At 35.8% G+C, this 27,143-nt stretch overlaps 1 protein-coding gene across 4 annotated transcripts in view; it reads left to right on the top strand.

The window, feature by feature from the left end:
• Positions 1–27,143, top strand: part of Kcnk2 (potassium two pore domain channel subfamily K member 2) — a 186,234-nt gene that overhangs the window by 156,012 nt on the left and 3,079 nt on the right. The gene's annotated exons all lie outside the window — the stretch shown is intronic.

Genomic DNA, 27,143 nt, shown 5'->3' with positions numbered 1-27,143 from the left:
TTCTGTTGGTTACCTGATGACAGTAGCATTGGTCTTCCCTGAACTTCACTCATCATAACAGTGACCCTTTCAGTGAAAGAGCTGCTCTTTATCTTGGCCAGAAATTAGCAATTTGAGAACAGTCACAGTCTGAGCCTGGAAATTTTGCAATAAAATATGTGTGATTATCCTTTCTTATAGGAGATGTACTTTAAATATGAAAGATTTTATATCCCATTTTGAAATAGCTTAAAACCTTAGGGAACTCTTAGAGGATTTTAAGTAAGCAGAATAGATACTCTTGGCAGCAGTGAGAAATAAAGGTTACAAGGAAACAGAGCTGGATGCAGAGAACTCAGTTGGGAGAGATTATTTCAGGAATCCAGGTAATAGAGAACTGAGTCTATGGTGGCAGTGAGAGAGGGGTAGAAGTATGGGTTTTAAAAACATTTAGTGACCCAAGGAATAGAATTTGGTAACTTATTAGCTGTTGGCAGAAATCGAGAGAAGATGACACAATTCTAACATTGGGAAGGATTATCCAACACAGGAAAGAATACAGGAAAACAAAATTTTGAGTAGATGGGAGGAATAAGATAGTTTCATTGTAGACATAATTTTGATTGACTGATATATTTTTGACATCCAGGTGATTAATTCAAGTCTAGAAAATTGACAGTTTGGGAGTTTGAGTCTTCACTACATAAATGGTAATGGAAGTTGTGAATATAGATGAATTTACCTCATAAAGATTTTTAAAATAAGTCGACAATAGATTTAAAAATGGGCTACAAAATAACACCTTCAGTGATGTGGAGACACCAAAGGACTGCTTAGGAAATTATGTGGCTAAATAAATTGATTTATAGTAGGGTCTCTTGAAAAGACAAGGAAGGTGAGGTTTTGAAGAGAGAGTAGTGAAAGTGATCAATTTATTAATGACAGTTGTGAAGAAAAGGAATTGGATAAAAGGCCAATGTAAGAACATACAATAGATGAACAAAGTAGCTAGAATTCCTTCTGCAGTTGTGCTCCAGGGCTGCCAGTTCTTTTATAAAACAGTGCAAATATCATGCTTTAGAATTTGTACAATGCAGTGTGTATATGGTAGTTCTTAGGTACATCGAGCATAATTCCAAAGGGCAACATTCACAGTGCTTTTATGGAAATGGAGCCTGTGCAGCCGAACTAAGAGAAACCTGTTCCCTCTGGAGTGCATCCGGGAGCGGCCCTGATCCCAGGAGTTCTTGTGCATGCATACATGGTGAATATGGATGTCTGTGGGGTGGGAGTGAGCTATGATGATGGTGGGACCTGCCAGCAAGGGGAAGACCTGGAGCATGGAGATGAGGTAGGGATTAGAATTGTATCATATCTCATTCATTTCTAAATTATTTATTCATTCCTTGAAAAATACCAATAAAGTGCTTAGATTTGATGAAGCTGTACTGGGTGCTGGGAGATACTCTGCCTGTGGTGGTTTGTGGTCAGTCTGCCTATTGGTTAAGACTCCACAGGTGGTGTGTTTCCTTCCTGATCTACATTCATTTTGACTTTTCTTCCTTTAGGATAGAAATTGGAGTTGGAATAAGAAGGTACTTAGCCTGTGATTTAGAGATCAGTTCTTAAAATAGCCTGCTTTTGCTTTTTTCTATACTATTTCTTCTTCCTTCCAGCCATGTACTCCCCCTTCCTCCCATCCACCTTTCTTCCTTTTGTCTTAAGACTATATATCAGACTTTCAGGTAATGTCTTTGATTGGTAACATATGGCAGGGAAGTGCAAAATACTGATCAGTACGATTTTTTTTTCTTGGTGGTGGTATTTTTCTTATTGCGGTCCTAAAGTAGTTAAAAATCACCATTTTAAGTTGGACTATGGGCATAGAATACAGTGATCATAAAACTTCTCAGATTTACATTTAATGCATATAACTCTGCTTCAGCCAAAGGGTGAGAAAAATAAAGTAAAGGCTATTAAAATGAAGGCACATAAAAGGACTCTTTTCTCCTATCTGTCAATAGGAGTATCTCTCACCGTGCTGTGGGGAAAAGATAGAGAAGTCACAGTTTTATAGAAAAGTCCCATCTGCTGGCCAACATTTGGCTCTGCCTAGTTTTGCCAAGGAGAAAGTTTCTTCTTTTTCCAAACCTAGTCTGAGCTTGTCAGGTTATTATTTATTTAGCAAATAAGCCATTGGGAAGGAGAATAAAAATAAAAGAACAAATAACAATATAAGACTTAAATTATTCCTTAAAACAACAGTAATTGCCAGGAGTCAGTACATATCTAATTTAGATTCTAGGTGAATTTTATGGTCAGTCATTTCTGCAGAACCAAGACCCCAAATTACATCTCTGTGTAGTTTTGGTATTTATGTTGATATTATGAACCTTTTTGGGTTTAGTGTTAGGGACATTTTTACAAATCAAAATATATGTTGAAAATAAAATAGGATTTGGAAGACCTTTCTTAGAGAATACACTTTAAGTAATTTATCTTTTAATACTAAATGAGGTCATGATTAAAGTAAACAGCTATCAAATGACGATGGCTAATATGGAAGCCACCAAAGGGTGTAGTATCTTGCTTATGCTTGTACAACTTCTGCAATGGAGGAGTCAGTCAGCAACCCAGAAGACTCGACCCCGTGGCCCTGCTTTTTTCACCCTTTTGCCATGCTGCCTCCCAGGTGTTCAAAGTGTTGGTTATATGTTGTTGTTAAGCCCCTCCTCTTCTTTCTCCTCTACCTCCTGTTTGTGGGTAATAGTAACTCATTAAGAACAAGCGTCCAAATTTGACCTATTTATCACTGTGTAACTACAGAGAAGGGCATTAAAAATTTAATGTGGTCACTAATTACGTATGGATCAAGGACATGTTGAAATCTGTTCTGACATTCTTTTAAGGGGATGGATATGATTTGCATTATTTCTGAAAAGTGCTATGAGCTTTGGGTCCCAGAGAGCTGAGATTTAATTCTAACTCAACTATTTCCTGGCTCTGCAGACTTCACAATACATGATAATACCAGATTTCTCTGAGTCTCCATTTTCTTATAAAATAAAAGTAAGGGTACCTCCTTTATGGAACATGAAGATGCTGTGGTTAGAGTGTGTGATGAAGCTACATGGTAGTATTAAATGCTTATTCTTTTTCACCTGCATCTCTCAAGAACTTGGTATTAAATTGTTATCTCAAATACAAAATTCTGTAAAGTTCTAAGACTATCTTTTATATATTATAATATATTGCTCTAAAGAAAGCATAAGATACTGTAATTACTTCTATGTTTAAAAATTTTTATCTGATTGAAATAAGTGAGCATACAACAAATAAATAAGAAAACCTTGAGGGTACATGTATTGCTAAAATTTAATTAAAAAAAACAGTGCGCAAAGAGCACAGGGAAAAATGAGTGTAGAAATTTCAAATATGTTAGATGTTCTATGGACTTGAAAACTAGTTTGTACCTGAAATGTTCCTTAAATTAACCCAGAATACTATTGTCTTAATTCTTTTCTTGAATCACACCCACAGATTTCCTGGTGTCCGTCTGTTCCAAACGAAGTAAAATTCACATGAATTTACCCCTTTTTGATCTAAGTATAATTAGCTCAATTGCTACCTTAAGAACATAAAAAACAGCTGGGTGCAATAGTTTATGCCTGTAATCCCAGCGTCTTGGGAGGCTGAGACAGGAGGATCTTGAGTTCGAAGCCAGCCTTAGCAAAAGTGAGGTGCTAAGCAATTCAGTCAGACTCTGTCTCTAAATAAAATACAAAATAGGGCTGGGGTTGTGGCTCAGTGGTCGAGTGCCCCTGATTTCAGTCCACAAAAAACACATAAAAAACATGCAGGAAGGTTCCTTTTTGTTTTTATAAGATTTTAGTTTGAACCTCTCTATTTATAAATCATGCCTTCTTTTTGTTTCAAGTATTTCATGGAACGCCATCTGGTAATAGAAATTCAGAGTAATTTTTTCTATTCATTTGTACATAATAGGAAAATAAGTTGATAGCTTTTGCCTCAAAGCTCTAAGTAATTACATTTTCTGTAGTTAGAGATCACATTATAGGAATTTAGTGCATCAAGATATAATGTTATCTGTTTCTTTTGACTGTTTTAGAACTGTCATCTGTTCCAAGATTTCATGTCAGGAAAAGTTGCCATCGTGAACTTTGCTCTTGAAATTGTTCTTAGAGTTTTTCTTCAACCTAAAATATTGTGCTTACTCATCATAGTCAGAGCTAAAATCAATCACATTTACAAAAAAAAAAAAAAGTGTTTGCTGAGAACACAAGCGCATGTGTTTTCAAAGATGGATCAGCAGACAAATTTGGTTTTAGCTCCTTTTCATATAAGACTTTTTCTAAATCAATGTTAGTTTGTGGTTGGTTGAGGCTGAGAGTAGGGAGAACATTTTGGAGTTTAATTGGAATTATCTGATCATCTTTTGCACCAAAGTGTGATGATCTGTTCAGTGTTCAGTGGAGAGCATCCCAATTGTATCAAGGAAGCTTAGCTCTCTCTGCTTCAAACATGATTTAAGCCAAAAGAACAGCTTTCAGTTACTAGTGTGTATGTGCACATATACACTCATTCACAAATGCATAAACACACACACACACACACACACACACACACAATCTCTTGTTTCAGAATAAGAAAAAATGCCTGTTCTTCTTCCAGAACAAGTGTTAGGCATCAGTCCTATTCATGAAATATTTTCGTTTGTCTTCCCTTCCACGTACACCTTAGGGTTACAGCTCCTTCTTCCTTTGTGGTAGGTGAGTCACGTGAATAGATCTGGCCAGTGAGTTGATGGGTGTAATGCATAGGAGAAAATAGGAAGAAAATTTAATTGCTCTTATGGGCCTCTCAAGAGTTTGCTTGCCTTTGGCCCAGTCACCACAGGAGATAGTGCATGCTGCTCTCTGTCTGGGTCCCTGCCTGGCCTGGGGACTTAGCATCCACAAGCAATTAACCTTTGCTTGATTAGGGGACTGTTTGTTCTGTATTATAATCTACTTTTTTCTAAATAATTTCATAAAATACTATACTATAATTATTATTTGTCTAATTTAAACAAAGTAAAAATAATGCTATGATAAGAAGAGTATTATTCAAGGAAAGAGTTAAAATAATAATAATTTGGGAGATTCAAATTTTATGTGTTGTACTTATATTAATAATAAAATTCAAGGAAAGATTAAAGTAATAACCATAAGTTGAGATACTTAAACTTTATGTGCCACTTTCATATTTGGTTTTATATTAGCTCCCAAATCTCTAACAAGCTTAGCTAGATTATCTGCATTTACCTTACTTAAGCTTATTAAATCAGAACATCAGGTAAGAATTGAAGTAAAAAGGATCAACCTGTTCTTTTTTGTTGTTGTTGTTGTTTGTTTCTTTGTTTGTTTTTTTGTACCAGGGATTGAACCCCAGGGACACTCGACTGCTGAGTCACATCCCCAGCCCTATTTTGCATTTTATTTAGAGACAGGGTCTCACTGAGTTGCTTAGTGCCTCATCATTGTTGCTGAGGCTGGCTTTGAACTGGAGATCCTCTTGCCTCAGCCTCCCGAGCCTCTGTGATTACAGGCATGTGCCCCTGCACCCGGCTCAACCTGCTTTTTAAAGAAATTATAGATGAACTTTAAGTTCATCTGGAGATTCCTATTCCTGTAAAAAGGTAGTTTCTGCTCTCAGCCCTCCTGCGTCTGTCTTTGCTTCTGTCCACTCATTTAGGATTGGTTTGATGATACTGAATCTATAGAAAGAAATCTTTTAGAAATTATATACCTAACTGAAGGTAGGTCCCATCACACCTATATATAATATCAAAGTAATCAGATATACAAGAATATGATATCATTATCTAATATTATTGTTTAATTTATTAGATGAATATGTATGATATTGCTGATACCAAACTGTTTTTGAGCTTAAGAATCAAAATTTCATTTGATTGAACCTGCCATTCTAAGGAACTATATTTACAAACTGTATTTGCAAATAGTAAAAATTCATAATAGAATCTATCCTTTAAATTATGACTTACTTATTAAGGAAAATCATCTATAATATATTTTTTGTCATTACTCATCTAAAAATTTTCAGAATTCTATTTGGATTATATATACCCTGTAGACGATCTCATCTCAACTCACAAGAATTGGTTGTACCTTCATGTTGCACACATCTCTCTCCCTGTTGGACTTGTCCCCTTCTCTGCAAACTGACTCCAGATTTCCTCTCCACTATTCACCTGGCAATGTCACAGCTGCTCTCCTGTGCTGAAGCTTTCTCTGGGCCACTGCACCAATCATGGGTACAAATTTCTCACTTTATTCCCTCAGCAAATATAAGGCTGGCACAGCATGCAACATTATGGAATGCTTGAGGATCACTTAAGAGAATGACAGGCAGCAAAGGACAGCTTTATGCTGGACAGTCAGGCAGTGCTGCTCCATGAGTCTGTTGGCTTCTTTTCAACAGCTCCACTCTTGCCAGTCTCGCTCCTCAGCCCTCTAAGTGCAGTCCTGTTGTTATGTCTGATTATCACTCCAGAGGATTCATTCAACTAGATAGTCTCTCTTCTGAATGCAGAGGCCACACCAGCCAAAGATCCAGTCAACACAATGGAAACATATGTACAAATATACACTCTCCTAGATTGGGAGAACCTTTTTAATTATTAAGCAAGATACTGGAGTCCTTGCTCTGAAGCAACTGCATTTGCATTGCTTCCTAAAGTAAGGTTGTTCCCAAGTGTAATGGATAGGTATTTGACTTACATGTCTGTGAGTAATCAAGCAGAAGTTCAAACAAAGACGCTCACCAAAACCATCACTTTTATTATAAAAGATATAAGGATAAATTCTCATTCTCATTCTCACCAGAGTGGTAGGCTGCTTGTGATCTTCTGAAGTCTGCTTCTTTCACCTTTAATTTAAAGTGGAAAAGCTTCTCACATCTCATAATTGTTTATCTTTCCAGTACAGACCACTCTGGATTTGCTATCTTTTAGTCTTTCACAACTATAAGCACTTAAGTGTCTTCTAAGCAAAATGCTTTGCATGAAATGTCACCCTAAAGCTAGGTAGAACATTGGGAAATCTCACTGTGTGAAGGAATTCATTTGCAAAATTGGAGACTGTAGGTCTGAAGATGATGATGTTTTTCATGGGATTTATCACAAATGCCAAGGCTTGTCATCTTTCATTGACCCCTTCAATTTCCTGGAACTTATTTGTGACAAAGTGATTTCTTTTAGTGAGGGTATATTGATGTCATCTAGTTGTACATATAAGCACACACATTCATCTTTAATCTTGCCATTTATACCATCATTTGAGAACCTGTTTGGCTGGATTCAACCTGCTTATCCATTCAATTTAATGGGTACTAAATTAATTCATGTCTTATAAAATGTTTAATACATGTTTCTGAATGATTAGGCAAAGCAGCAGGGGTGTATAACCAGGACAGGAGAAGAATTGCTTTACTATTTTTGAAACCATAAGAACTGCAACATGAAGGTTTGTCATACATATGAATGCATTTAAAAACAAGATAATCTTGTTTTTTAATATAGGATAAATGAAGTTTTCACTGAGTAGTGTTGCTAATATTCAAGTTGGGGACTATTATACCACCCACAAAAGGGGCACAGCACACAACACGTTCAATAAAGTCATTGATCCGTTTGTTCATCAAACATATTTGGGTGACCCATGGCTTCAAACACTTGACTTAGTAAAATATTTTAAAAGTCATACCATAGCATTTGCCCTCAAGGAGAAATTTATGGTTGAGTAAGAGTACATGTGCATCTCCTAATAATTAATATGGCGTAGAAACTATAATAGAAATAAAAGGAGATGCTTTGTGTGCAGTGGCACACAGAAATGGTAATTGTTAAGACTAAGGAAAAATGGCATAAAGAAGGTAGCACCCTGACTTCTTTCTTTCTTTCTTTCCTGTTTTACATTCATTCTATCAAGCAATCCTGTAACACTGATCTGAAAATGTATCAAAAAATCCAACCCCTTCTTACTTTTTATCCCTTCTGCTGCCACCATTAACTCACACACTTATTCCAGGGGCCTCTCAATGAGTCCCTGCTTTCACCTTTTCTCTAAAATCTATTCTCCACATTGATATCTCAGTCATCCTTGGAAACATGAGTCTCATCCTGTCTCTTCTCCACTTAGAAGCTTTCAGTAGCTTCCCATTGTCCTCTGAGTACAAATTAGTCTATAAAGTACCATGAAATGTTCTGTGCTATGCAGCCCCCATTACTCTAGCCTCGCCTCTTCTCTTTCCCCTTGTGCATTCTGCTGCAGCCTTACCGCCTCCCTTGCTGTTTCTCTAGCACACCTGACAGGCTCCGGTTGCAGGAACTTTGCACAGACAGCTCCCCATCATCCAGGTGCTTCCCGCCAGGGTCAAGTCTTTACATCATTTCCATGTTGTCAGTAACATTAACCTTGGCATTCCCACTTAAAATTGTGCTCTCTATCCACCCCCACTACCCTTGATTCTCCTTGCCCTGTGCTACATTTCCATCATATTCACCAATGTGTAACTTCTTATCTGTCTTTAACTTTATTATGTGTTATAGTTCACTGTCTCTCTTCCCAACTCTTCAAAAGGGAAGGAAATGGTGCTTGGTATATAATGGGCACTCCAGGGCTTGTTGAGTTGAAGGAATGAGCAACTGTAGAGATAAGAGGATTTAGAGAAAAGGGCTCAGAATTCAGAAAGCTCCAGAGAGACCTATTAGCATATTTTGAACAGTGATATGAGAACATGTTTAATTACCGCAGTGATAAAAGTGGAAGGACTAAGGCTGGAGATGTAGCTCACTTGTCTGGCACGTGTGATGCCCTGGATATGATCTCCAACACTGGGTGGTTGCGGGGAGGAAGACCTACGTTTCTCTCTCCATCAAATCAAAAATAAAACTTTAATTTTATTCATTTTTTTCCATTTCTAGTCAAATCAAAGTGTATTTATTTGAGTGAGTTTTACTGTATTATTGCTTATAGATGCTAATAAATTGTAATTTATATTTAAGAAATGATCAACTTCAATTAGTCAGCTTGGCATATAAGCTATTTAAAATTTTCAACACACTGAAACATTTCATAGTTTAAAAATTCTTGAGTAATTCCTGTAAGATGCAATACAAGGTTGATACCTCAAACTAGATACAGTTCAAAATCTGATCTCTAGTAGCATAAAAATTGTATTTTTTTTCCTGAGGTAATGGTTTTATGATGGGAAATTTCTTGATATTTTTAATGTGTTGTTATAGTTGTTTTGTTTTATTTGAAAAATAATTAGTTTTTATTGTTTATTCGCTGCTGTTAATTAAAAAGTACTCCTCTTCCCCTATGTAAAATACTACTTATAGCAATTGTTTCGATTTTATACACTAAGAATATTTCTAAAAGGTTTTAATATTTTCAAATTTTCTAAGCTATGTAAAATGACAAATTGTTAATTTTAAGAGCCTTCATTTGATTGAAAAGCAAAATTAATGCACAAGTGAAGAAAAACATGGGGGCAGAAAGGGCTACCGGTTTATAACTTGTATGTTTCTAGAGACCAAAACACATAGAAATAACTAATACTATGATTTTAATTATTATTTGGTGAATGTATTATTCATTAAAGGGGAAAGATGCTTAGAGAAATAATATTCTTAGCATGTGATTGATTCCTTACGGTTTTCCAAAGAGGAATTGGTAGGTTTTCCAAGATCTTCAATTAGACAATATTGTTACCTTGGATGCATGATGCTAAATCATCATCTGCTTTTATTTTTAATTACAAATATTTTGCTCAAAAAGTGCTGCCTTCAAAATGATGGTTAATTTCAAATAGCCCAGGTCTTCTTCCAATGGAACTTAGCAGAAACGTTCTGTATTGGAAAAGATGCGTCTGAGATGGCATTCGGTCCACTTAGGAGTTCTGAATACGCAACTTCAGAACAAGAGTTCTGCCTCTCCCTCCCTGGACAGCTTGACCTACTAAAGAGTCCTGGGAGTACTGATACTATTTCTCACACTTCTGTTCTAATCTAGATATTAGTGACTACGTGTAAAATAAAGTCTGTATGGATTTTATAGTTTGAGAGGGAAAAATTGGAGGGATGCTTATGCCTACCTGGAATAAATGTGTTTGTGGCTTTTAGAGAGATCATGCAGCCTAAAGGCCATCAGAAATAGAAAAGTACTTCATAGCTTTGTATCCAAGGTAGACACTCTGCCAGTGGGAAAGCTCTCAGGCTTCATACAGTTCTTTTAGTGTAGTAGAAAGGTGATGCCTTTGTTAATGGTTTTTTAGTAGAGGCCTAATTAATACACATTTGCCAGGTTAGAGCACTCTCCTTATTTTAAAAAAGCAGATTGAAGCTTACAAAAGAGTATTAAGCTGTGAATTTTTTTAGAAATGATGACTCTTTTAAATAGTGATTTTCTAAAGCTGGATCTCATATCACAGCACTTCCTTAAAATAAACAAAGTATTAGGATTATAAATTGAAAATTGTTTCTAGGTCTTTTACCTCATCTATGAACCCCAGGCTCTCTGATGAAAAACATAGATTTTGTATAAAAGGCACATTATTCAAAAATGTTGCTTCAGAAGTTCTTGAGCAATATCAAGAGTTTTAGAATTTTTTCTATGATAAATGTGCTGTTTTAGTTCATTTGTTCTATCGTCCATTTGTGAATCTTTGTGTTCATCCCTAATTGGATACTGTGCATTGAGCTAGAAACAAGTTTAGATTTATATTTCTACATCATTGTCTCTTTGAACCTGTTTATTACTACAAATATGTTCCATCTGTCCACATTCAGCAACCACGAACAGCATCATATTCTTGTATTCATTAAAGACCTCAGGTATTGTGTTGCACAAACCAATTAAATAAGTATAGAGTGTTCCCTGTTGGAGGAGCCTGGCCATCTGAGGATACCTTTAAACTACAGAACAATGAATCAGTTAGTTCCCACTTCTTTTTCTCCTCAGTTTTTCACTTTCCATCATGCAGAATGCTTGAGCAACCAACTTTTCACATCTAAAGAAAAAGAAGATAAGTTTAGTGAGAGGGGAACTTGAAAATAGAGCCTCTCTAAAAGCTTCTAAAGCCTCTCACATAAGCCCGAGAGATGTTAGAATCAGACACAGGCAAAGGGTCCATCTCATTCCATGTAGTCTAAGTATTAGTTTAATGTAAGAGCCCATGAAGCTGGATATTTTTTATTTTCATCAATATCAAATAAAAACAAGCAGGAAATCCTAGTATAGTCCTGAAGAGGCATTTGAACTTTTCATGCTTTCTCACCTTCCTGAATATTCCTTGTTCCTTTAGTACACGATATAACATGACTTCATAAAATAACTAGAGCAAGGTATAACAGAAATCTGTGATAACACTGCTCTCTGTTGCATGGGTATAAATAAAAATAGTTCAAACCATGTTCTCTAAAACATAAAGCAGTATCATAAATATTGTATGGGAAAGTCAATCTGCCTGAGACTGGCCAGTTAGTGAAGGGCTTCTGTCTCATTCTGTTGTCTTAGCAGGGTCCTTTTATTTTCCTGTGGTGTAAGTAGTTCCTCTGGACAGCTCCAGTTGCCTCAGGCAACTGGTGACATGTGCTCAAAACGCTGTCATCCAGACACAGTTTAGAGGGATTCATTGAAAGGGTAGGAGAGGACTCTGTGGATCCTTGACTTTCTGTTCACAGTGGAAACTTCCCATATTTTCTGCTCACATTCAGAGGCACTGTTTTTTCCCCCGAATTCTAAAATCATAAGCCATCAGGGGACACAGCTGGGGAGACTGGCTTAGGGCATATGCACCCTCCGGGGTCAGAGGCTAGTCCTGTCTTTGTGTCAATCTACAATATTTTCCATTGCCTCTTATTTTATTTTTTGCCTTTCTTTCCTGTTTCTTAGGCAGCCTCATTACGGTTTAGCCAAGTTAATTAAAATACTGCCACATGCTTGTTAGACAGAGCATGTCCCGCTCACTGAGCAGAATTTCTGTAGAACTAATTTGGCGGTGCTATATTTGGCTTGGGAAAGGCAGCTGTGAGAGCTCGCTCAGCGTGCATGAACACTCTGCATTATTAGACCCTCTCTGCTACATTTGCTTGTTGCAATGTGGGGTTCATTTCTGGCTTTGCCTTATTTTCCAATAATGAATGACCACTTATACTTATTTGTATTCCTGGCTATTCCTGAAAGATTTTCTACACATTCATAAAAAAGACAAACATGATTTGGTCCAGTTTAACAATGGCGATGAAAGGGCATTCTGTGGACCAGTGTTCCAAAAAAGAATCACAAATACACTATGTATTATTATATAACAATATGTGCAAAATGCATATTATAAAATAGATTATATAATACCATTGTGTAAAATAATGTATATAATGTTCATATGTAGTATAAATGTTATTGTGTATGAGAATATGTAACAAAGATAGATTACATATATAATGTACTACTGAATAGAATATAGAATACATATCTATTTCCAATAGAAATATAGTGCAAGGCACAAATGCAAAACAATCCTGCATTTAAAATTTTCTAATAGCCTCATTAACAAAGTAAAAAAGGTGAAGTTAATTTTAATATTATATTTTATTTAATACAAGGAATTGAAGCTATTATCATTGTAATGTATAAGTATTGAATAAAGTAAAAATTATGAGTAAGATATTTTATATTTTTAGTAATGTTTTCAAAACCTAGTGAATTCTGCACTTACAGTACATGTCACAGCAGATGGTCATGTCTGAGCTTCCTGATGGCCTCACTGATGATGGTGGCTGCCCAGATCTAGACTGAGATCAGAATCTGTAACACTAACCTTCCCATGAAGTTGCTCCCCCTGTGCTGATTAGAGATTGTATTTTTCTGCCTATCAGTTGTATTTTCTTTAATTAAAATCATTTCAAGGAGTTAAAGAGAGAAAAAGACAAACCCCTAAGATCATAAAATAATGTGTAAATTCACATCACTTAGCTTTTTCCCCCCAGCTGAAGGAATTCTTGGAGAATCTCTTTGGGTTTTCTGTTTCTGCTTATCCCTCTGCATTTCAACCACTGTGTCAAAGTGAGCAGTTATTCATGGATCGTCAGTTTTTTTCAGAGGATGCCGATCATCCACAAGCATGCATTGTACATTATAAAAGAAAATTCTAGAAACAATTTCTCCTCGGAAAAAGGAAAAGTAATTGTTTTCTGAATCTGCTTAGACCATATGAATATTTTACCTGACATTTCACTATGGAACTTTTAAATGTGATAAAGGTATTTTTAAAATCAGTAGAGCATATATTCAGAGATAAGGACACTAACCTCTGAAAACAATAGCCAAAAAAAAAAAAAAAAATCAAAACAAACAAACCTAAAGTGAAAACTGGTTCTTATCTTTCTTCTTTGTTACTCGATACTTGTCTTCCTTTTCATACTCTTAAATTCTTCAGATGCTCTTCTGTAATTTTTCACTGACACTATTCTGGTAATGCTCTTGATCAGAGACTGGCTTAGCCTGCAAAGCAGAAATAATTTTTCTCATGAGTTTTATTAAAAAAAAAAGAATAGACATCTGGCCTGCTAGCACTGCTAGGAATGAAATTTTCAATATGCTTTTGTTTAATGACCACAAACTATATTTATTGATTTAAATTTTAAGATAGTTTATCTATTAAACTGGATTTTTGAACACTGATATGTTTGAGTTACATATTGTTACATATTTAAATAGTTTAAAGAAAAAGCAGTTGATTTTTATCTGCATAATTTAATTTTTTATAGTTCTGTTAGGCAGCCACTCTATTTCAGGCATTGAGATTGATGCTAGAGATTGAAAGGTAAATAAGACATAGTCTCAACCTTCAATGACCAGGGTAGAACAGGAAACTTGGTAGACATAAATTAGTAACCACAACATAGAAGAGGCATATCTGCAAATAATGTTTTTATAAAGAGCACAAACCACTTTATGCTGGAAGACATCAAGTAGATGAGTCCTGGGCAAAGAATAATGAGGGAAGGCGTCAAAAGGGGACCACTTGATTAAGGCACCAGTGGACCCGTGTCTACAGAACTCAGTGCAGTCCCAGTACAGATAATAGGGTAAAACAGCTAGAAAAATTGGAGTATGGTTAGAGATCAGGTCCAAGATAGAAACATGTGGAAGAATGTTGACCTACAGCAAAAATTAAAGTACCGAGCATGCTGGATGCAGAGCTTAGAGAGGCTGTTGTGTTCAATGAGTCAATCACATGGAGGATGAAATTCCACCAAGATGAAGGTAGGAGCTGCTAAGGAATGTAATGCTTTATAAATCAGCCATCTAGTTGCTATTTCAAAGTTAGCATCAACCTCATGAGACCCAGATTACCTATGCCTACAATATCCTACTGTCAGTTCTCAAAATATATCACCTAATGTCCATCCAGTAGCTCATGCCAAAATTCTTTCAGTCATTCTTGATACATTTTTTTTTGTCACCTACATAGATTGTGTATCATAAGTTCTATGGATACCATGACCAAAGCATGTATAAATGCTTTTCTCTATAGCTTTTTTCCACACCGTCACTTTGATGCATGCTTCACAACGACCATTTTAGCCTACCCGATCTACCACAAAAGCCTTCTCACTACACATCCTGCTTCTCTCCTCACCTGCATCAGTCCATTTCTTTTCTCCAGTGGTCTTCAATTTATTTTTTCTAATCATGAATCACCACTAGTAAAAAAAAAAATTTGAGCATGTGCCTCCTCTATATACATATTTGTTTATAAGTTTCATGGATGCATTACTGTGTTCCTGTACTACAATGTTGGATACATGGTTTAAATGTGTTCAAGAATACAAATATTAAAAAATTAATGTGAAATAGTTTTAAATATTTTATTTGCAATTATTAATAATACAAAACATTTTTCTCTCACAAAATTAATAATAATATCAGTATGATCTATATGGTCTTTGTAATTTGTTTTTAATTTTGATAGCAAATCCTAGTCTGCTTCATAGTGCAGTTTATTTCAATTCTTGATGGCTGAAAGGTAACTTATATAGAAGCACACATCCAAATGAAAGAAGTACATCTTGGGTTCTGCCTACTACACATTGTATTTAGTTCTCGATATCACTCACTAAATGTGCAAATGATTTTTTAAAGCCAGAAAATACTCATTTCCCCTGACATTTAAGGTTAGTCCATGTTCTATATCTGAAACATTTTCTACAGGAAACTTTTAAACAGTTTGCAAAATCCTTCTTCTAGTTTTGTTAACTATGATCTGATAAGTGACACACTCTTTATTTGGACACATGTAACAAGGGCAACGTTTTCAAATACACTTAAGAAATCCCCCTTCCATGTACACATTCAAAAAACATTTTTGAACGGTTGACGTCATTTCACATAGCTTACATATCTTCAGGGATTAAATTTGATGGTTTGGGTTGTTTAAAAATATCTTCCAGGTTGCATCTTGCAAAAAACACTTGTCATCACAGAGCGGGTCATCAGATTTTAAGAAAAATAAATGCAGAGGGGCTCTTTAAGGGTTATATTACGAGATAATTAGTGTGTTGGAACATAGGATTTTTATGGCCACATCTTGTTTTATTAGTTAGCATTGCAAAAGTGTTAGTATTTAAAGGTTTTGTGTGTGTGTGTGTGTGTGTGTGTGTTCTATGCAATTAACCACATTGGTGATATCCTGTAGCCTATTAATTCAAATACATCAGTATATGAGGACACAGTAAGGTGAACTATATTTCTTGTTCTGGATAAGGAGGGGGAGGGGAGGTAGATTGAGAGAGAAACCTTTCCTCATTACTGCCTGGTGCTTTTGATGTCCAATAATGATCCAGGAGAGTAGACTTCCTTTTTTTTTGGCTTATGAACTCTCTTATAGCCTTATCCATATGTATTTTTAAGATAAAATCTAAAATTCTTTTTTTTGTATTAAATAGTTGGGTGGGATATAGAAATTATCAGTGAAGTTTAATCAGTGACATGTAATCATGTCTGTTAACTATCTCCTGAAATATGCCAATAAAATATAAAATAATAAATTTTAATAAAATCCAATAAATTAATGCCCAACATAAATCCAAATAACAGAAAAAAAATCTTCTCATGGCCACCTATCAGATGCATGTGTTTTCAATATTTATGCTCTGACTTGGAAGTGTTGCCACCAGAATTGTCAACCATGAAGTTCTTCTTTTCCCTGTGTAATCAGTATGGGTTTTGTAAGGAGGTACTTTCATCAAGCTCTCAATTTGTTATTTATTTATTTATGTTAGCACAGACTCATGAATTTCTGCTCCTATGCATGGGTTATCATCTGGTTCAATCAGACACCTTTAAACTGTCTTCTGGGTCTTCTTGGTACATCCCTATCTTTCTCTGAGCAATTCTTTACACTTTGGAAAAATTAGATTTTTCCAAACTCACAGTTTCTCTGCCCTTGCCCTTGCCCTGGAGAAATTATCCCTTTCTCCAAGCAACCATAGTTTCTTTTAGTGAATAGGGGCTAATGGTATTTCAGAGACAAAGATTTGGATGTTAATTGCTGTGATAGTCGCCTCTCCCAGGCACTCTGAGTAGACAGAACTAAGAAATGTATTTTGTATTTATGCATACACATATTTCCATGTGTGTTTACTTTATATCTATCTGTATGTCTTCTGTGTATCATTATCATCACCTGCCTACATACCTATCCCTGTCTTGAAAACAGTGAGTTCAGAGTTGACATCTCCAATTCCATTTCAATACAAAAGAATTTTTCTACTTTTCTGCTTTTTATATTTGTAATTTCTTTCTTACTTACAGTAAAATACCCGATTCCTGTGATTCTCAGGTTACCACTCAACTGGTCCCCTGGTATGTAACCAATCTTGACCTCCTGCTGCCACTGCCACGACCCTGCAGGGATGCCCTCATCACCCTGCTTGGTCTCCAGTGCTGTTTGCTGGACTCCCTTGTCATTCCTCTCAGACTCTGACACCCCATGCTGAGCTGACACCCATGTGTGGCTGTTCCCCTTATGCTGGTCAGGCCACAGCATTCCACTTTGGAGCCATGACCCCCCTCCCCAAATTTGGTGCACTGATGTCTGCTTAGTTCTGTTCCAGGCAACCATTGGAGCTGAGTTGTATAGAAAAGGAAGAAGAGGAAGGAAGCAAAACATTTTTTGGTGGACTGGCCCTATAATCATGTAGTGAACATAACAAGGTCTTTTATTATACAGAAACAATTATTTAATCTAGGTTTCCCTAAACAAGTTTTGAAACTCCATTAATGTTTTACCTTCATTAAATACCTAATGAATACATTTTTTTGATGAATACCTGAAGAATTACGTTCAATCCCATTCAGTTATTATGCTTGATTTTTTTTTTTTTTTTTGCATACCTTTGATACCTTAAGCAGTTGACTGGTGTTTTACCTAGGAACTCTGATCACTACACCCTCATTATTAGATAGTAGCACCTGTAGAATTTCTGCATTGTTCTGATGATCAAACAAATACCTAGTTACTGTAACTCAGTCATATAACAGTGTGGTGTGATTTTATAACAAGTATATAAATTATTCTACTGTTGTATGAATTTCCTTGTCCCCCATTTTTACCATACAATAAGATGGTACATCAGTTAGATGGACTCCATCAAATGAATTGTTACAGATACCCTAATTTCAGACCAGTGGGGAGAATTTCATGAATATTCAGTATCAAAAATAAGTTTACTCCATAACAAATAAATGTTTGATTTTGCAGCTCCACTATATCATGCATTAATATTTTAGAAGTGAGTTTTTACTTAAAATAATATCATTAATTTTAAGATTATTATTTTTTGACATTGTTTTTATTAAAATGATTAAGGTCTGTCATGCTTAATTTTTATGCAATTATATTAATATATGTTGTATTAGGAAGTTGAGGAGTAGCTAACTAAAAAAAGTAGTTTAGGTTACAGGTACTATGAATATTACATATACTTTTCTGAAAACTAGAAGAAAATATCACCTACTGTTCTGTTGGGATAATGATGTGATACTTAAGTAATCCTTTTAGGCTTTTTTTCTTTTTGTAACCTGGTTGGTAAAGAGAATAATTTAAATTGTTCTTTCTCGCAGTACAGTTCAACAATACAATGAAATGTCAATACTTCAGAAAATGAATAAATGTTAATTGTTGGGAATTATAGTCTAGGCAGCCTCTGAAAATGGAATGCAAATTAGGCTTCATATTATTTTTACAAATTTAAACAGAGGGATGTTTTCAACTCAGCTAACTAAATTTTAATATTTAACATTCCTCAAAGCATTAAAGTACATAAGCATCTGGGCATTGAGAAAAGTAAGTTGAAATCCCATCAAAAGGATGGAAAAAAAGGTATTGGTCACAGATGAAGTAAACCTCTTCAGTTTTATACCTTGCAAAGAAAATTACCAAATGACCATTATCAAATCCTTAATGCTCAACTTTGTTTCAGATTCTCTTAAAGACATCCAGCAGGGAAAAGGCACCCTGTGCTACTTTACCCACATCAAAACAGGAATTGTATCTGCACAAAAATAGGATTCTTTATTTTATTTATTTATTTATTTTTCTTTTAAGAAAAGTTGCAGCTAACGAGCGTTACCCAATACCTAAGTGGGATGTCGATATTTGGAAAAAGATAGAAATTCTTTATCCACTGGTGATCCAGCACAGGAACTGTCTTATCTTTCTCAGGCGATTATATTCAAAGTTGAGGATAACTTGAGAAGAGAGTCAACCCAATTAGGACAGAGAATATAGGTTAGGTGTGGTAATTAGGATAAGATCCTAGGATTGAAAACAATAAAAAAATTCCTTGTACACAAACAAAGGATAGAAAGGCAGTGATTCAGAGAAAACGGTGGGTAGACGGGGCTTGGGAAGGAAGCATGAATTGCTTTCTGACCCAAAGTATTGGCAGAGTCACTGTTGCTGCATTTTTAAATCATACCACAGATTTCCATTCTAATGTGGTTGCTAATGCTGTTGTTGGGGGTACTCAGTTTTTGGAAATGGACCATTTAAAATATTAGCACATGTGGATTTTTGCTCTTTTTATCATGATTGGAACAGAAAATCTCGAGAGGATAGTGGAATTTCAAAGCTCACAGGGGAGAATATGCTGGGTGAAAAACTGGAGCATAAAACATGGTGTTTTCCAGTCTAATGAAAAGGCACAGAAGGGCCAATGACTTTTTTCAGGAGGACAAAGCTTTTGAGGATTCTGAAGATAAGATGAAATAGTGTAGGCAACCTCTGAAAATGGAATACAAAGCAAGGCTTTAAATTAACCAATTATTTATTATGTAATAAAAATGAATAATTTTGTTTAAAATTATTCTAAATTTGAGGAGTTCCCCAAGCTTATGTAGATAAACTGGGCTGCAAATTTAAAACAAAGCAAGGTCGTCCCATGTCTTAGAGGTTGTTTGCTAAGTTTTATAGAAACAGAACTCATTTGACAATATTGTATAAAATTGGGGAACTTTTTTCATGTTAACTAATACCCAGAAGTTAATTCCAGTTAACCCCCTGTAGGAGAGTCTTCTGCCATTGTTACCATGTGGAGAGGGGACTTTTTTTTTTTTTTCTTTTTTAATGAAACTTTCTCCTGCAAACTATTTTCAGAAATCAGAGTAGGGCTGAGGATGTAGACCAGTGATAAGAGTCTTTGCCCAGCCCTGGATTCAATTTCTAGCACCACACAAAAGAACAAATTGGTAGAATGATGAGTCTTCCTGTCACAGAGGCCTGGCTGAAAAATAGATCAGAAGGAAACAGAAAACATAAGGAAGAACTCCTCAAAAATAATTTCATTCCTGGAAAAATAGGTAGTGAGCATTTTGCAAACTTTTTCCAGAGGAAAATGATCTCTGTAGAAATGTAATTGATAAGGACTAGGCATTTAGTCACTTCAAATTAAAAGTATTTTCAAGCCAAAAATAGTGAAATTTTTCTTTAAATCATGTTAGTTTTTCTGTTTTTCTTTTTTTTTAATGACTACTCTAATGAATATTAACCTGGAATAGATACAAAGGGACTTCCAAAAGTAAATCATTAAATAAACATGAAAATTAGGACAAAGAATGACCTCTGTAATCATGTCAACTTTACACATCGAAAAGCTATAGGATCTGTAGTAAATGTTCATAGTTGATGAAGAAGTCATCAATGGTTCCTCTAATGTAAAATTGTTAACCATTCTTTAGCTTGGGATGCATGCCATGAGAATGGTAAGGTCCGGGTTCTGGGAGAGCCTAACAGGTATTGTTGTGCAGAGTGGTGGGAGAGAGAGAAATGGTCAGGGGACTGATCATTAGAAGGGGAAAAGAGGAAATCTGATTTACAAGATCCATGAAACAGGCATGAGATTCTCCATGTGAGGATGACATATAGCAGTCTCACAGGCTTCTTGGAATAGTCAGGAAGCTCTACAAAATGACTGAAGAGTTAGTTTTGACAAACATATTTTGGACCTTTAATATAAACAGACCTGGCTATGTGTCAGTACTTTTCACAGGCTCCATCTCCCTCCAAGAGAGAAGCAAGATATTCTTATGAGAATCATTGAGCAAGGAGAATCTTTTTACCTTACTATGTATTCAAAATATGATTGATTAAGCCAAGTGGGATAGTGCATTCCTGTAATCACAGCAGCTCCGGAGGAGGCTGAGGCAAGAAGATCACAAGTTCAAGACCAGCCTCAGCAACTTAGCAAGACCCTAAGCAACTAGTGAGACCCTGCCTCAAAATTTAACAACAAAAAAAGGGCTGGGGATGTGGCTCAGTGGCAAAGTGCCCCTGGGTTAAATCTCCACCACCCTCTCTGCCCCACAAAATAGATATATAATCAATTTGTTTGCCATTTATTCACTTATTCATTTATTACTGAATTCCCACCATATTTTTTCCTTTAGGAGCTGGGAATACTCAGTATGATGTGGCAGGCATAGTCTCTCTACTGTCATAAAGCCAGTAATTGTAATGAGTTGTTATGAGAATAATGCTAGGAAAATACAGAGTGTGCTGAGAAGAAAAGGTACAAATAGCAGATGATGCCAATGTACTCTAGGGGATCAACAAATGGCTCTGTGAGGATGTCCAATTTAACAATAAGTAGAAAATATCCCAGAGAGGACCCAGGAAACATCATTCTAGACCAAGAGAATGACAAGCAATGAATGAAGGAAGGTAAAAGAAAGGGTAGCATGTTTAGAGAGGTAAAAGAAATGTTCAGGCCAACTCTTGAGAATGGAGTTTAAGAGGAATGGTGGTTAGAATCGAAGCTGGAACAGAGGTATGCCCTAGATCACATGAGTTGCTCTCAAGAGTGGAGCAGGAATCAGCCAAATGATTTTATACAAGGGAAAGTACTTGGTGGATTTGTGTCTATGAAGGAACATCGTGTCTGCTGAGTAGAGAATGCCTTTGAAGGGAGAGAGACTTAAATGTGGAAGACCATTTAGGAGACTGCTGGAGTAGACAGATGAGAGAAAATGGTGATTGACCATAGTTTTGACAGTATAAACTGAAAAGAGGCAAATCTTCAAGACTTGGGTTGATTTGATGGAAGGTGGAGTAAGAGGAAGAGCGAGAGGTTATATGGAAGTTCAACTTGGGAAACTTGCTGCTTAATGGTACTGTGTTAAGATATTGAGTTTAATAAAACGGGTTTGAGAAGTTTGGTTATTTCGTTTGGGAATGTGCTGAGCTTGGGCTGCCTGCGAGTCATCTGAATTGAGATGTTCAAACTGCAGTGAGTGAGACAGATTTGGAATTTCGTAGAGACTTGACCGAGAAGTATGGATTCATGAGTCATCAGCAAGTAGTTGTTAATTGACACAACTGGAAGTATGTGATCATCCAGGGAAATGACGAAGAATCAAACCCTGAGGAACAAAAGTAGTTGAAGGGACAGTAAAAGAAAATGATTGTACAAGCTTGATTGGCAAGAATTAACCTGAACAGTAAGACACAAGAGTGTGCTGAATTGGAAACTAAGGACAAAAATGGATTGGAAGGAACAGAACACTCAGCAATACCATTTGCAGCTGTGAACATCAGGCAAGTTAAGGACAGGGAGTTGTCCACCAAGTTTAGTGACAGGACGACAGCAGTGCTAGTAGTCTAGAGGACAAGCACCTATTTGTACCTCTCTGTTTCCTTGCTTTTTTTTGTAAACCCGATCACTGGTGAGAAAGTTACAGAAAATCCAGGATGAAACCTCTTTCTTCAGTCAAGTGCATGTGTTGCAGGAACAGTCATTGGGATCTTGTAGGGGCTGGTCTTACTCACTTTTTGATCCTCAGCTTTATTACTAATAAGGTAGATTGCTTGGTCATATGAAGATACAGTGCTCCTTGATTAAGTGGTTGAAGAATTTTTATAAAAATCCAAGGAAGCTGGGCATGGTGGTGCAAGCCTGTAATACCCGTGTCTCAGGAGGCTGAGGCAGGAGGATGGTAACTTCAAAGACAGACTCAGCAATTTATGGAGGCCCAAAGCAACGTAGAGAGACTCTGTCTCAAAATAAACAATAAAAGTGGACTGGGGTATGTGGCTCTGTGTTTAAGCACCCTTGAGTTCAATTTCTGGTACAAAAAAAAAAAAAACCAAAAACAGTGAAACAATATTTGCACATATAAGGATTAACTTTACTTACTTGGAATACTACAAGCATTAACAATTCAATCAAGAAAAAAGTCTGCTTATGTAAATGTGATTTTTTTTTCAGGAACTTATTTTTCTTTCTTTAAAAACAAAAAAAGCACCATTAGTGCTTTAATATGCAATTTTATCACCATTAAAGATGAGTCTATACTTTAAGATACTGTTATTTGATGTCTAGTGAAGATATCATTACAGTTGTAAAATGTTGAATTTTTTAAGGGAATGAGAATAAATATTTTTTGTTTCTTATGCTTAATTTGTTTTCTTGAGGAACTTACTTCCCCCATTATTTCCAAACTCTGAGTTTGAGCAGTTATGTTACTTAAGACCAGTATCTTGAAGAGCAGTGGAAAGATAAAATGCAAAAAAAAAAAAAAAGGAAGTGCATACTATTATGGGTATGATTAGCCCAAGGGCACACTTTTATGGATCAATTCACTCTTTTTAGCAGCTTTAGGAAATTAAGACAGTGTATCTTCACCCTAATGTAATCTATGGGGTGGATTTCCATATACTTTGAATTTGCTTTGCACTCTTCCAAAAGATATTTAGTCTTTGGGAATAATCCCTAATTAACAGAATCCTTTGGGAACCATACCAGGCAACATTAGCTTTATTGTAATTAGTAATTGTGAAGTCCTTTGTATTTCAAGAAAACACACACACACACACACACACAGACTTGTTTCTCTTGGGAAGTGCTTTATTATCCTTATTCTATATTAATAAACCTGGAATTCAAAAGAGGCTAAATTAGATGCTTGTGGGCACGCAGAATGTAGTTATAGAGCAGGAACATCCTCCACTTTGCCCCATCCCACTTCTCACTATTTTCACTGCAGCTTTTATGACCTCCAGACATCGTTGGGAATTTTGTAGAAATTAGAAAAAACAAGCTCCCCCAAATGGACAAAAATACCTGCCTCTGCCGGGGATGAAATGCAATTAAAGATAAGAAGTTTATGACTCCAACAAGTCTGAGCTTTTTTCACATTTGGCCTTTCCCTAATCGGCAGGATTCACTAACTTGTAGAAGCATAAGGCTCCACAGAGAGTTTTGTGCATGTCATTAAAGCAACCTGCAAGATCAAGGTGACTTTGTGAAGTTGGCTTCTGGAGAAAATTCAGATGATGGCTAAGGAAGGTTTTCATTCTTTGTCCATTTTCTCATGACTGCATCAGTTTCAACTTGCAATAAATAGATGATGAAAATATTTGACGTTCGATGAAGATGCCAGTAATTAGGTTTTGTTTTGGTTGGGTTTTGGTTTGTTTCCATGAAAAAGCAAGAGTTCACACCTGAGTATACAGAAAGGAAGTAGTGAGGCTGCCAGGAATCCCAAGTATGAAAATGATACCAAATAAGCTCTCACAATGAGAAAGACTCTTACCAGTAATGCAGGTCTAAGTTATAGCAATATATAAAAGTTTGTATGTATCTGTAGTGTACAGTATATACTTGGCATTGCTTTCTTGTAAATATTAATTGATTTGATTGTTATAACAACTCTGTGGGGAGAATTGTATTGTTTCCCCAATGTTCCAGAAGACACTGAGGCTAGAGAGATTAAAAAAACACAGACACACAGTGAATATGTTGTAGAGCTACGATTCAAACTTGGAGATCTAGCTCTAGCATGTTATTCTGCCTCTTAAGCAAAATCAGAAATTTCAGTGCCTGAAAAATTGGAAAACATTCCTGTCTTTTGACCCAGTGTTTTTATAGTAATAGTTAGTTTGTATTGGTAAAGATATGGGTCCAAAAATTTTCAATGAAGTGTTATTTCTAATAATGCTTATGTGTGCATGCACTTGTGCAGGTGATTGCACACACACACACACACACACACACACACAAATATCCACCCAGATATCCATCATTAGGGGAGTGATTAAATTATGCATATCCATCATCCTGGGAAATGCTAGGCAACTGATACAAACTATGAGGTAGAAGAATCAGTATGCACACAGAAAGAAGACTAAAATTGGCTGAGGGGAAAAAAATTTGCAAAACAATGTGAGTAAGACCATTTTTTTTGCAAAAATATTAATGATAAAAACGGTGGAAGATGAGGAAAGATTACTAGGTAATGAGAGAAGGAAAACCAATGGTAGCATGTGTGCTAAATAACTGCTAATTCTTTCCATTGGCATATGATACAACAGGGTATATGTGTTTTCAGTGATGTTTATTTAACATGTATTTTTTGGAAGTCTGCTACATACCAGGTATCAGATGTTGATGATATGCGTAGAACTTATATTCTAGTTAGAGAAGATAGAAAATTAGCAAATAAAAAGATTAACATTTGGATTTTGATAAGCAGTCTGTGACTTTTATAGCAAAAATACCTTTTTTTTAAATTAAAAAAAAAAGTGGAGACCATTACCAAAGAAAAGGGAGGGAGGTTCTAGGAGTGTTTGAAGCTTTTCTGCTTTTTGGAGGATTGGTTGTGAGGTAAGAGCCTGGTAACCAAAATAAAGCCAATGGAATGGATCTAATTTTAGGTCCATCAGTTCAAACAGTGCTCCAAGACTTAGATGTGTTCTGGGAAGTAATTATTTTTGGTTAACTATTTATATGTGGAGATAAATTGAATATTTTTGTGATTCTTGTACTTTTCACAAACACTTATTTTAAAAAAAATATAGACTATGTTGTTTCCTTTATTATATTAACCTTCCTACTAGGAAAAGCTTATCATAGAAAACATTGTATTACTATGTGTTTTTACATTTAAAAGATTATGAATTCTCAAATAGATCAAGCTAATTCCTTTTTATGAAGTCATTAGGTAAATTAGGAGTTAATGTCAGATGGACTTTTTCAGCTGTTCATCAATAATTATTGTTTTATTATAAATCTCAAATTTTACACTGCTCAGAATTATTGGCTTATAATACAACATAGGAGAATTAAGTAATGTTGGAAAATAGCATTTTTCCCAAGACCATATTAATTAGTGTTTTTTAAGTTCAATCTTTATGCTCTAATTTTAACAATTTAAAATCAAATTAAAACTGATCTAAAACAGTTATTACTGTTTATATTAAAAGTGTTATTCAAAACAGTACGGACAGTGCTCAAGTATGAATTAAACACTAGATGCTTTATATGTTCCAGTGACTCTGATCTCAAGAAATCTTAGTCAAAACAGAAAGACAGTTAGGTTGAAAACAGAAAAATAGGCTGGGTGCAGTGGCACATGCCTATAATCCCAGCACCCTGGAGGCTGAAGCAGGGGGATCCCAAGTTCAAAGTCAGCTGTGGCAACTTTGTTTAATCCTGTCCCAAAATAAAGAATAAATAGGGCTGGGAATGTAGCTCAGTGGCAGAGGGAGCCAAATCTGAGTGATTTGTAGTTTGTTACCACTGATAGATACCCTCTATGCTTCCCTAACCTAAGTCCCTGAAAAGCAGGGTTAAATATTTAATTATTTAAGTACCTAAGTGTAGCTGGACCGAGTACCTAATGGGAACACTAAGTATCTCCAGGCTAAATTGCTGGAAATTCAGAACCTCTTCCCCTGCAGCTTCCCTCTAAGTCACCTCAGTGGATAGGAGATGCTGCTTCTTGCCAATTATGTTTGCCACAGAGGTCTCATTTTTCTAGCTTTGATTTTCTCACAGCCAGATCCAGATAACAAGCAATTGCTTCTTGTTAGGTAATACAGGTAGGAAATTTAAAAACCTTTTAAAATAAAAAGCACATCATCAAAACCTTGAGTCTATTATTATGGATGGATATAAAGGAGCTGACATGTGCCATCTTCCAAGGATATTTGAAGTTTTCATTCTGTTTTTGTGTATGTACACACACACAGGCACATACATACACTTATATCTGTGGTTATCCAAATATATGTACACATCATGTTGTACTAAATTTACCTATCTGTCCCCTTTCATTATTCATATAAGTATATAAATTTAGAAATCATTGATTACATTTCTCATACCAAAGTTGAAAACAAAATCCAATAGAGGTGAAAAATAAAATAAAAATAGCTGCAGTTATTTACTTGTCAGGCAAGAGAGAGCCAATAACAGAAGCACAGAATTTAGGGGTCTCTTCAGACTGGAAGCAGGAGTGATAGAAGTGGGTACATATTAGGATATTAACCTAGGAGATATTCACAAGGACTAAATTGTGGTGCGTTAAGAAGGTAATTATAAAGTTTCTCATGGGATTGATATGATTTCTATGTTAGTATGCAAAAGTTCAGACATAATTTTCGAAGACCTGTAAATGGCTCAGGGTTCTGTAGCAGATACTTCTCTATGCATGTGCTCGGCACTTGACAGATCTCTTTAATCCTCTGAAGAGAACTACATAACACCAAATAGGATCTTGCAGTCTGTGAAGAAT

This window comes from Marmota marmota, unplaced genomic scaffold, assembly GCF_001458135.2.
Source record: "Marmota marmota marmota unplaced genomic scaffold, marMar, whole genome shotgun sequence".
Lineage (NCBI taxonomy): Eukaryota > Metazoa > Chordata > Mammalia > Rodentia > Sciuridae > Marmota > Marmota marmota.
The sequence above is the reverse complement of the archived record's forward strand: the minus strand, read 5'-3'. Positions and strand labels throughout refer to the sequence as shown.